The sequence below is a fragment of the Tachysurus fulvidraco genome, chromosome 4 (assembly GCF_022655615.1).
Source record: "Tachysurus fulvidraco isolate hzauxx_2018 chromosome 4, HZAU_PFXX_2.0, whole genome shotgun sequence".
Classification (NCBI taxonomy): domain Eukaryota; kingdom Metazoa; phylum Chordata; class Actinopteri; order Siluriformes; family Bagridae; genus Tachysurus; species Tachysurus fulvidraco.
The window spans coordinates 1,995,317-2,007,991 of NC_062521.1; positions in this window are offsets into that span (position 1 = coordinate 1,995,317).

Sequence of the window (12,675 nt, forward strand, 5' to 3'; positions counted from 1 at the left end):
TGCCTGTGCATTTGACCGTTTATGGGGTTTTGGGGCGTCGCTAAATACAAATGAACGTGTTCATGGGTACAAAGAAAAACAGAAATATTTTAAAACTGTTTGTACATTTAGGTTTGGTTCATGCAAATATTTGCACCATTGCATTTACTACCAAACTGAAAAACCAGGCCCGAAAAACAGATTGAAAGTGACAGTGTGTTTTATGTGATGTTTGTTTTCAGTAGTTTTCAGTATCACTCAGACATAAAAGCTGTAACACAAGAACACAATTGAGAAATAAAAAAAGACTGATGATATGCTCGTTATCAAGTAAAGTCACCTGTCCATGAGCGGCTGTGCTGCGGTGCCGCTGTGTCTGAGACTCTGTCTCCGGCGGTACAGTGGGGGTTCGGCAGGCTGGAGCCTGGCTCGAGGACGTTCTTTACCACAAGGCGGGACGTTATCTTGAGATGTGTCTGATGGCTCTGTTCCGATCTTGCTATGTCTCCTGCTTACGGGGATTTGCTGCTTGAAATGGCCTTTCTCCATGGCCCGGATGGACTGGCGCTTGTACTCGTCCCTCGCCCAGCGTGCTCTCCTCATCATCTCCTCATCTGCCACCTTAAAGCGCTGCACTATGGGAGATTCATGTGCTGATTGATTTCATAGTACCAAATAAAATGGGTGGTGAAATGGAGGAAAAACTATACAGGGGTAGGCTTGAGAAATATTTTATTACTACATGAGAATCTTTGTGGTTTGACTGCAGCAGGAGGAAAAATGTAGAGGAAAAAAAGACATTCACGAGGAGGACACTAGATTGCTAGTCATTACTGCTACTATTATTATAATTAATAATATAAGTTTCTAAATGTGACAGATAATATAAAATCAATGAAAACATTAAAATTATGGCTAATATTGCATAATAACATCAACGACAACAATAATAATAATAGATTTATATTTCTATTTATAAATTCTAATAACATAACATAGTATTATGTAATCATATATTCATAATTTATAATATAATTGATAATAGTTAATAACAGATGAATAATTCTGGATGTGATGTACCAAAAGACAAGGATTACATTGATGTTTGTGTGATCAGAGAAGTGTGTGTGTGTGTGTGTGTGTGTGTGTGTGTGTGTGTGTGTGTGTGTGTGTGTGTGTGTGTGTGTGTGTGTGTGTGTGCGTGTGTGCACTATGAAAGACAGGGGGCAGTGTGTTTCCACTTTGAAACATTTCCTCCTATTTCATGACAGATTTTTTTCTGCATGTAAAACACACAGAGTCACGTGTCTGTTGCATGTTCTTCAGCTGATGAAGGCTCACTTGTACAATTTCTATCAGTGACTATGCAGAGACAGGAATACAATATGCATTTGGAGAAAAAATGGGGACAAATACAAACACGTTTAAATCATGATTTTTTTGTATTATATTAATCTTAATATTAACTTTCTGTTTTATGTTCATGTTCTGTGAAGCTGCTTTGAGACAATGTCCATTGTTAAAAGCACTATACAATAAATTTGAATTTGAATTTAAATGTAGAGACAGGTCTTCCTGAACCGCTCAAATGACACTGAAAATGTATGCAAATCATACGCAAAACTATAACGTTTATTTCCCCAGGCAAAGAAAGGACCGTTGAACGTAGTCCTAAGTCCAGTTTCTGTAACAAAGGCTGATATTATTGCAGGGATACGTGCAATAAATTGAGTCATGAATATTTGTATAGGCAAACAAATGCTTTTTTATACAAATGTATGCGTAACAGAGTCAGGTTACAGCAGAAGCAGAAAAAGATAAGATCTTAAATTAGTAGAAAAACAAAACAAACAGGAAATACCTGTTTAAGTGTATAATGATGAGTTGAGAACCATGTGACTATGACGGTAATGACAGACCAGACCATACAAATCTGATGATTGTTCTTTATAGTAAAACAAAAACCTGCTTAATAACATGTTTTGTTTTTTAATCAAACATTTTTGTGATGTCATACATTTCATACATGACAATGAGTTCTCTTAAAAAAGGTTTCAACAATACTCCCTAAGTAACTATTTCTCTGACCAAACCCTGAGAATGTCACTGGTACGACTGTATTTAAATTTTCTACACAGTGTGTCTTCATCTGTTTCATAATGTCTGAAAGGTAACACTGTCTTACGTAAGAATACGTAAGTATACACAAACATCTAAGAATACACAAACATATATGGAATATATCTACATATATGGAAATGCACAATAGTTTTAAGATGGGTTAATAGAGGGATTATGCTCCATGACAGGATCAACCATGACAGGATTGACCATTGTATAAATAGCCAAAGCTTATGGAAGGATATTGATTTTGGCTTTTTGGACTATGGAGCATTCATTGTGTCATCAACAATGAAAGCTTTATTTTGTTCTCCGGGGACATGGTTAAGACCGAGCCAAGATTTAATCCATCTTTAAAGCATCTAAATCAGCATGAATGTCAGGATTGATTTTTATGTCACGAGTAAACCATGGTGGAGAACATTATCTGTGGCTGTCAGTAGAAATAGTACTAGACTGTAAAATTACACAGCCATGAGCTAGGGCAATGTAAACACAACACAACAGCAGAACATGAATTATTTCCTCATTCAAAACTCAAAGTGGGCTTTTAAACATGTTATTTCACCAGGACAGGTTTGACAGAACAAATCTAACCACAAGTCTACCCCCAGTCTAGATTATAGACATTTAACACTATCTAGTTACAAAACAAAACTGTAAACCATGGTGGATAACATTATCTGTGGCTGTCAGTAGCAATATTACTAGACTGTAAAATTACACAGCCATGAGCTAGGGCAGGGGTGCCAAATCCAAACTCTGTAAGGGCCATGCTGAGGGTTGTGAATAAAATCAGGGGCCGGACATATGTTTAGAGGATTTTTTATTTATTAAAGAAATAGTGTATTAGTGCCTGTATTAAAAAAAACTCAACATTCATTAAACCTTATTGATTAAAAAAGGTTTTAAATCTAATTTAGATTTGGAACACATTTAGATAACATCTCTGTCACAGCACAGGCTTCATCAAAACAAGAAATAATGTCTCTGATCAGCATAACTGCATAAAACAGTACTTCAGTAGCCTACTTTAAAACAATTTCAATTTCAGGAAACTGTTTGATCAACAAATGATAGATATAACTACCACATGGCAACAAATGGTATTTTATGTGGGTTTACAGTACATGCCAAACATAAGAAATTAGGCATTTTTAACTCTTACCAGACACCCTGCGTCTTTTCTTAGACTGTTCATGCGAGAAAACATGTTTTGCTGAAGCTGAAGTTTGTGTTTTAGTTCTTTGACTTTAAGCAGCCGCTGATCCATATCCATGCTTCCATACTGATTATGTTTAGTTTCAAAATGCCTCATAATATTGTACTCTTTAAAAACCGCGAGTGCCTCTTGACATATGACACATTGGCTTTTCTTTGTACTCACAGAATAAATACTCTGTTTCCCATCTTGGTTGGAATTGCCAATATTCACTGTCCATTTTTCTTTTTTTTAGACATTGTGCTAGTCACCTGGGCCACCTCAGATAGCATTTACTTTGTTTACAGTTATTCGCTTATTCTCTGTAGTGATGGCCGGTTCGTGAACGAAACATTCTTTTGAACCGGTTCATTTTAGTGAACTGGATGAACCGGTTCACCAAATTGGACTGATTTGTCCTAAATAGTTCGTGTCTTGAGTCAGAACTGATCCACAAGTTACTAAAACTCATATTCGGTCATGCCTGACAGCCCCTCCGACTCTAAATAAACTAATATCCCGGAGTATATGTAACTCCTGTACACTGAACTGAGACATGTTGTGCTGAGAGAACTGTGAGCTCGAGCTGTTGATACTGCGCATGCGTGAATCACTGAACCGATACAGTGAACCATCAGTACAGAACTGAGAACTGCTTCTTTCGGACGCGTCCGAGAACCGATGAGCTGTTGATACTGCGCATGCTTGAATCACTGAACTGATACAGCGAATCATCAGTACACTGAACTGAGAACTGTTTCTTTCGGACGCATCCGACATACTGAGGACAGATGAGCTGTTGTTACTGCACATGCATAAATCACTGAACTAATACAGCATCAAATGGAAATGGTGTTTTTGAAACAACTGATGGAGCGAAAGAAAAATTTCAAAATTATGCTTTTTTTGTAAGTTTTTGTAAGTTGATGAAGATTAGTTTATTACTTTATATCTTTAAGACACGTAAAACACCCACGTTTGCACATCAATGCCTGTACTGGGTGTTTTAGTTGCAAAACTTAAATGTAAGAAACATATTCAGCTAAATTTATGATTACAAAGAAATTTTCAAATGTGTTAACTTGTATTAATATCTGCCGCAGCGGAGGGATGAAGGAATTTACGTCATTACGTCATTGTGAATTACGTCATTACGTCAGGACGTAAAAGAACTGGTGAACTGGATTATTTAACTGGTTCATTAAAACGAACTGTCCAAAAAACCGGTTCGCGGAAAAGAACCGAACTTCCCATCACTAATTCTCTGAGTTGAGTGAAGCGCGGCAGTGCCACCTGTGTCTCAATGTTGTAATTGTCACAGATTTATATTTAAAAAGAGCACGGGCCACATTACAATGATGACCAGAATTTGTTGGCAGGCCTAATTAAAAGTCGTGGTGGGCCGTGTTTGGGCCGCGGGCCTTGTAATTGACACATTTGAGCTAGGGCAATGTAAACACAACACAACAGCAGAACATGCTCATTTTGCCTGCTTCAAATTTTTGGAATTTTCATTCATTCATTCATTTTCTACCGCTTTATCCGAACTACCTCGGGTCACGGGGAGCCTATGCCTATCTCAGGCGTCATCGGGCATCAAGGCAGGATACACCCTGGACGGAGTGCCAACCCATCGCAGGGCACACACACACTCTCATTCACTCACGCAATCACACACTACGGACAATTTTTCCAGAGATGCCAATCAACCTACCATGCATGTCTTTGGACCGGGGGAGGAAACCAGAGTAGCCGGAGGAAACCCCCGAGGCACGGGGAGAACATGCAAACTCCGCACACACAAGGCGGAGGCGGGAATCGAACCCCGACCCTGGAGGTGTGAGGCGAACGTGCTACCCACTAAGCCACCGTGCCCCCATTTTTGGAATTTACTCAATTAATTATTTCCTCATTCAAAACTCAAAGTGGGCTTTTAAACATGTTATTGAAAGTATTGAAATATTGAAATATTTTAGTGAAATTTAAATGAACAGACATAAGTTGGGTCTCTCACTTGCTTTACATAGCTTTACATAGACAACGTCTGAAATATGCATTGCCTGTGGTCTCCAGATGTACTATGAAGTCTCCAACTAGACTATGAGGATGCTATCAAAGTGTTCTTGCTCTGTTTAGCCATGTCACATGCTGCCACAACCACCAATCACTCTGGGCAGCTAATTTGGTGAACCATCTTTTTAAGTACAGCAACCCATATAATCAACTGTCTGTCTATCTCTCACAGAACAACCTCCAAGACCCCAACCAGTCTGGCTTTAAAGCAGCTCACTCTACAGAGACAGCCCTTTTGGATGTCTCTGAGAAGCTACATGCTGCTAGATCAGCCAAACTGTCATCCATCCTTATCCTCCTTGACCTTTCAGCAGCGTTTGATACGGTCAACCACAAGACTCTCTTATCCACCCTCAAGAGTCTTGGGATTTGAGGATCAGCTTGGGAATGGTTTGCTTCCTACATGGAAGGACGCTCATATCAGGTAACATGGAGGGGAGTGACATCTGCTCCACGCAGACTCTCCACTGGCGTCCCACAGGGCTCAGTACTTGGTCCTCTTATTTTCTCCTTGTATACTCACTATCTTGGTGAAGTTATTTCATCACATGGGTTCTCTTACCACTGCTATGCTGATGATACACAACTTATCTTCTCTTTCCCACCCTCAGATGCCACAGCTTCTGACCGGATCTCAGCATTTCTGGCAGAAATTTCATCTTGGATGACTGCTCATCAGTTAAAGCTCAATCCTAGCAAAACTGAACTGCTTTTCATCCCAGGTGATTCATCCCCAGGTCATGATCTTGCTATATCCTTGCACAACGGTCTGATCCCCCCTTCAGCCACAGCTCGCAACCTTGGGGTAACCATGGACAATCAACTGTCCTTTTCCTCTCATGTTGCTAATGTGACTCACTCATGTCGGTTTCTTCTCTACAACATTAGAAGGATTTGGCCATTTTTGTCCACACAAACTGCTCAGGTACTTGTTCAGTCTCTTGTCATTTCTAGACTGGATTACTGCAATGCACTGCTGGCAGGTCTACCTATGAACGCAATCCGTCCTCTGCAAATGATCCAAAATGCAGCTGCCCGGCTTGTTTTCAACCTGCCAAAGTTCTCGCATACCACCCCACTGCTGCGATCCCTCCACTGGCTTCCGGTAGCTGCACGCATCCGATTCAAAACCCTGATGCTAGCCTCCAAAGCCAAAAATGGACCAGCTCCCTCTTACCTCAAAGCCCTCATCATTCCTCGCACTGCACCCCGCAACCTCCGATCTACCAGCACTGCTCGACTGGTTCCACCATCTCTCAGGGTAAGAGGAAAGTATACTACAAGACTCTTCTCTGTTCTGGCACCAAGGTGGTGGAATGAACTTCCCCTAGAGGTCCGGACAGCTGAGTCTCTGGCTATTTTTAAACGGCGATTGAAGACCTACTTATTCAGGAAACACTTCAACTAGCACTCCTTTCCTTATCTTTTGCACTAAAAAAAAAAGAGACACTTTTTTCATTGTAACTTTGAACAAATGTTTTAAACTCATGGTATCTTAAGTATGTAACCTAGTGAACCAGCATTAATGTATTCAATGTTAGAGATTTAAGCACTTATGTACGTCACTCTGGATAAGGGCTTCTGCCAAATGCTGTAAATGTAAATGTAAATGTAAACCCAATGGGGAGAGAAAGACAAGCGAAGATTGACAGCTGATCACAGCTCTTGAATAACATATTCACAAGAATGGAATTCCACAAAGTTTAATTCAACAAAAAAATGCTCATGGTTATAAATAGGACAAATGTACAGTGGAAGGAACATATTGGTATACCCAGATTCCTGTCTGGAAATACAAATCTGTCCATCTTTTTAATAACTTTGCTTACCACCCAAGAGACAACTGACTGTTCTAGTCAAGTCCAAACTTCCATTTCACCAGGACAGGTTTGACAGAACAAGTCTAACCACAAGTCAACTGTCACAACCTTAATTAATTATTTCCTCATTCCACAGAGTCCACAGATTTCTCCAGTTCAATGCTATGATTTCAATCCTTATTCCAGGGTGTCGCTTGTCCAGTCTTGGACCATATTTTCATTGCCCTGTCCAGTCTTGGCAATAGCATAAATACATTTTCCCAATTCAGTTTTGAGAAAAAGAAGTGTCTACTGCCTTGCAGAGTCGTAGCATATTTGAGTCCATTCCAAGATCCAGTCTTTAAAAAACTCCATGGGTCTATCCCAGTCTTTATAACACCTGGAATATATTTATCTAGCTCAAGAGCATGAGTCCATTCTGTCATCCCAGTTTTGGTAAAAAAAAAATAAAAAATCTCAGAGTCCATTGTCTAGGTGCAATCCTGACAATACCATGTGTTTATTGCCTTGTCCAGTGTTGGCAATACCATTAGTCCATTTTCCCACATCAGTTTTGACAATACTATTAGTCAATGTCTACAACAATACCATTAGTCCATTTCCCCCCTTCAATCTTGACAATACCATGAATCTCTTTCCCCGGTGCAGTTGATCTTTGACAACAGTACAGTTAACATTTTGTTACACTAGTAACATTTTGTAGTACTATCTTATGATCTTTATGGGATGTGGTAGCCTAGTGTTTAAGGTGTTGGACTACCAATTGGAAGGTTGTGAGTTCGATTCCTACGTCCACCAAGCTGCCACTGCTGGGCCCCTGAGCAAGGCCCTTAACCCTCAATTGTTCAGTTGTATAAAAATGAGATTAAAAAAATGTAAGTCGCTCTGGATAATGGCCTCTGCTAAATAATGTAAATGTAAAAAATTTCTACAACTTATTTTGAAACTAGATTATAGAAACTTTTTTATTACATTAAAATTATTTGTAAAGAACTGCAAACTTTTGTCTTGTAGGTCTATTTAATGACATTCTTGGCCAAACCTCTTTTTATTGTCAGAAAATGTGTTCAACGTACCTTGACAAACTGGATTTTTCATTAACGAACTGAAAGCATTCTCTAATTAGGGGTGTGTCACTTTTAAGGGTGTGTTACTTAATCTATTGTAGGTCTATTTAATGACATTCTTGGCCAAACTTTTTTTTCACAGAAAACGTGTTCATCGTAATGTAGCACCCCTAGCGTTACCGGCTATTATGGGTGTGGCTAACCTGAGCTCTTTTAAATCAACTTCTGAAAATCTTAGACCTAACCAATTTGTCTTATCTTTACATAAACTTTGAGTATGGGTTCTATTTTTAATTAAATGTATTAACCTGACAGGTACCAAGAAGAATGAAATGCAATTCAGTATTGTAAATATAGACACACAACACACCATAAACAACACGAACAGTTTACTACAGGTATATGTGATGTCAAATAAAATATTGTCCAAATTACTTTCAATCTAAAGTTCAGTTTTAAAAGAAAAGTATCAATAACATATCCTACCTATTAATCAAAAATGACCACAAAATAAATAATAAAAGCCAGCAAACAAATGAAAACTTAGAAGTACTCAGTCTACCAGTTGCAGGCCTGTACTTAGCTGGGGTTCGTGGAAGCCAAACAAAATGGCTACAAAAGGAAAAATAGTTCACCTTTGATGAAGTTTCTTTGCACACCGTACACGCGTCAGACAGAAAAAAGTCGATGGGGAACACAGACAGAACTTGGATGCTACACGGGGTAGTCCTTTGCCAAACTTAGTCCCTGCTAGTTGAGCTAGCTATCTGCCAGTCCATTAGCAAAGTCCATGCACATGGCGCAGTAAACCTCAACTCAAACCTCAAGTCTCAGTTCGTCAGAGGCGATGTCAACGTCTTTCTGATGTTTTTTCCACTCCGAACAGAAACTAACGCTATACTAAGTGTTCGGGTTGAACACCTAATTAGAGTGCGTTACGCTCATCAAAGAATAGATCGTACTTTTAAGTCCAGCTTCTCCGTTGTTTTTCTCTTCCACCCTTTTTCTCTGACGCTCTCTCTCGCGCTCCATGCACCGCGGACCAAGCATGCATCAGCACATGACACATAACTTAATAAATACTTAAACAAAACACGTTATTTTAAAATAATTTTTTACCAGCATATTTATGGTATTTAAACAAAAATTTAACAAATAATTATTTTTAATTACGCTTACTTTATACAGATATCATTGTTGGCCAATGAATTTTAACTTTCACAACATTAATTTGTATTTATATGGAACTCAAGCAATTTGTTGCATGACAATGCATACATCTAAAAGAAACACCCATAACTTTATCTGGGTTACAGTATCTTTACAAACTGGATTTTGCATTAACGAACTTAAAGCATTCTCTATTTACTTGTGGAGGAAGGGTGTGTCACTTAATGTCATGGTTAACCTTTATATTATTACAACATTTTTTACTTCAGGTCACCTTACAGAGGTGTAGCGCCTATGGTAATGATCTTATGGAAGTAACTAAAGGACGCTAACATCTACCTAGGTTTGATGAGAGGTGGATTGCGCCAATTCACAAGAGAAGCTCGGATTAAGTTGAACAACTGACAATTTTATTGCCTTCTTACAACAGTGAAAATAAATGGTACAATAATGTTGAAACTAAAAAAAGAAAGAAGAGCTCTTTAAAATATTAGAAAAATAAAGTAAATTCCCCTTAAATGTTCAATTGGTTCCGTAAGTGAATGTGGAATATGGATCCAAAATTCGGTGAATTTGGATTTAAGTAAACAATTTCCTTGTCCTCCAGTGCACTTATTGTAACACTACTGTGTATGAATAATGTGTTAACTGGCAATCTCAACGTAAATCAGGATTCCTCTGGTGGCAAATCAACGGCTAGCCACTCCGATAAAAATCATCTACCAGTCACGCAGGCTAGTCTCGCCAGCTCGATTCATCCAGACTTTCTAGTACTCAAAAAAACCAATCTGCACAGACGGTACAGACAAAAACAATTCAGTTCTTTTTTCCTTTTCTAACATGAGACCTCATTGACTTCTTTTTCCTTTAAAGTGCATGTTAACAATATTTAGGAATACACTTCAATCTATTAGTCAAGTTACATCAACTATTCACACTTACAATTTATTATTTGTAATAATATTTCTGGTATTTCTGGTTACACATTAATTCCTTTAAATCCCATCATACATTCAAAATGACCCTGTTTAACACAGGTTTAACATGGAAATTACTTAGCATAAGCAATAAGCAATAAAATATGGAATTTAACACAATCATTTACATTAACCATGTACCTTGGTTATAATGAACATGTTGTATTCACTCATATTGCATAAACAGCAACTACAAAATAAATGACATGTAATTAATGGTGCTTGCAAAGCAACATTCTTGTTATCTTGCATACGGAGATAATGACAAAAGTTCGGCACATAACTTGTCCCGCAGCTTTTGTCCTAGACCCATGAATGAGGTGTCAAATCGAGGTTTACTGCGCCATGTGCTATGACTTTTATAAGCGATCCAACCAATGATGCTCGCACAGCAGACGAAAAGGTGGCCAAAAAAAGTCCCATAGACTTGAATGGGAAATTCCTAAAATTTCACCCTAGCAACCGAGTGCCGAGATTTGCCACGTGCAAGCACCATTCACATTTTCTTCAGGAAATGTACATTCTAGTTTTTTCATGCTATCCTGAACCGGTCTGTTCTACTTACATGCTAGCGCACCGGTGCTAACGAGCTGCAGCCTTAGCCACCCCTTAGCAATGTAACACCATGAAGCATAACTAAGTAGATAAACCTTATGTAATTATAAGGACACATAGTTCGTTTGGATTTTACTTTACAGATAACTCGGCAAATACTCCGACTGGTTTTTAGTTTTAAGGTAGCACACATAAAAAGTAGCGTCATACTGAGCAAAATGTGCTTCCACTCACCAGAGTTTCAATTGTTTCTACTTGGAATTATTTCTTGGGTTTTCTGCTTTCTGCTGGTTTTAGAATTTTAGAAGTGTTAATTCAGCTGGTTGTAGAATTTCAGAAGTTTTATTTTCTGCTGGCATTCACGAGGAGAAGAAATAGCAAATATAGCTGAAAGCAGCAATGGCAGGCCCTCACACGTTTTTTCATCACTATACGGTGCCTCCCAGAAAACAATGCACGGTGGTCAAGTGCATCAAGTGGGTAAATATCAGTAGACTATTTTATGTTGTTACTGACCCATTTGGGGACTGGACTTAAATGAAACCCCACATTTTAGACAAACAAGGGCCCTAGTGAGCCACTTAAGGGACACATCTTTGGATTCAATCACATGAATCCTCTAGGAGGAGTATTTAAAAGTTCATTGCATGCAACTGTGCAGAAATCCACCTTTGTGTCTGACACACTTCCTGGGGCCTGTTGGTGGCGCTATACCCGGGACTCACAATAAGCACATCAATGCGATTGGAATCCTTTTTTGCTTTAGATATTAGACACTTCCCGTTTCTCTGAATTCGCCATAAAGTAGTCGCCTCGCCATGGCTGCACCGTTCGTGATATCAAAAATCCCTTCATAATTTAGCAAGTGCAATGTCTCGGCATCATGTTCACCACGCTGGATGTCAATCGCCTGAATTCCCTAGGAGGATTACTTAAAAGCTCACCGCATGCACTTATAAAACAATCCAAAATGGCCGACTTCCTGTTGGGCGGAGCTCATAGTTTAGAGCGCGAAAGTTGTTCTGGTCGATGAGATTTATATGCGTACCAACTCTCGTACATGTGCGTACATAATTGCCCGATCTGTGCACAAATGTTTGTTTTTGCATTACAGGGGGTGCTACAGAGCCCCCCTGCCACCCCGTATTCCAGCCTTTGCCCGAGCCTAGTGTCGCACGACTCTGACGTGTGTGCCAAATTTCAAGAGTTTTCGAGCATGTTAATGGACCCCAATTGGCCAATGTGTGCAAATAAATAAATAAACAAACAATTAAATAAATAAATAAATAAACCTGAGCAAAACCAATAGGGCTTCGCACCATTTGGTGCTCGGGTCCTAAAAAGAAGGAAAAATGCTGCTAACCATAGGCTCTAATCGAGTCAGTCCCCCAGCTCCCCCTATGGTTGGGAGTGGAACTACAATTATAGTAGCCCTTATTTCTCTATAGGTTACAGATGTTTACTTGAATCTTCTTTTGGTTAAGATGTTCGTTTGTTGATTCAAATGTATGTTTGCGGTCACTGTCATACTGGAGGGTGAAATTCCTTTTCATCTCCAGCTTAAAAGCAGAAACCTGATAGTTTTGCATTAGACCCACCACACAGCCCAGACAGAAAGAACAGGAGAGATTGTTTTCACATGCAGAAAGATCTTGTTAGATATTCCTTTCTTACTGCTGTAGAAACTCTTGGCAGCCTACAAGTTTTTGTCA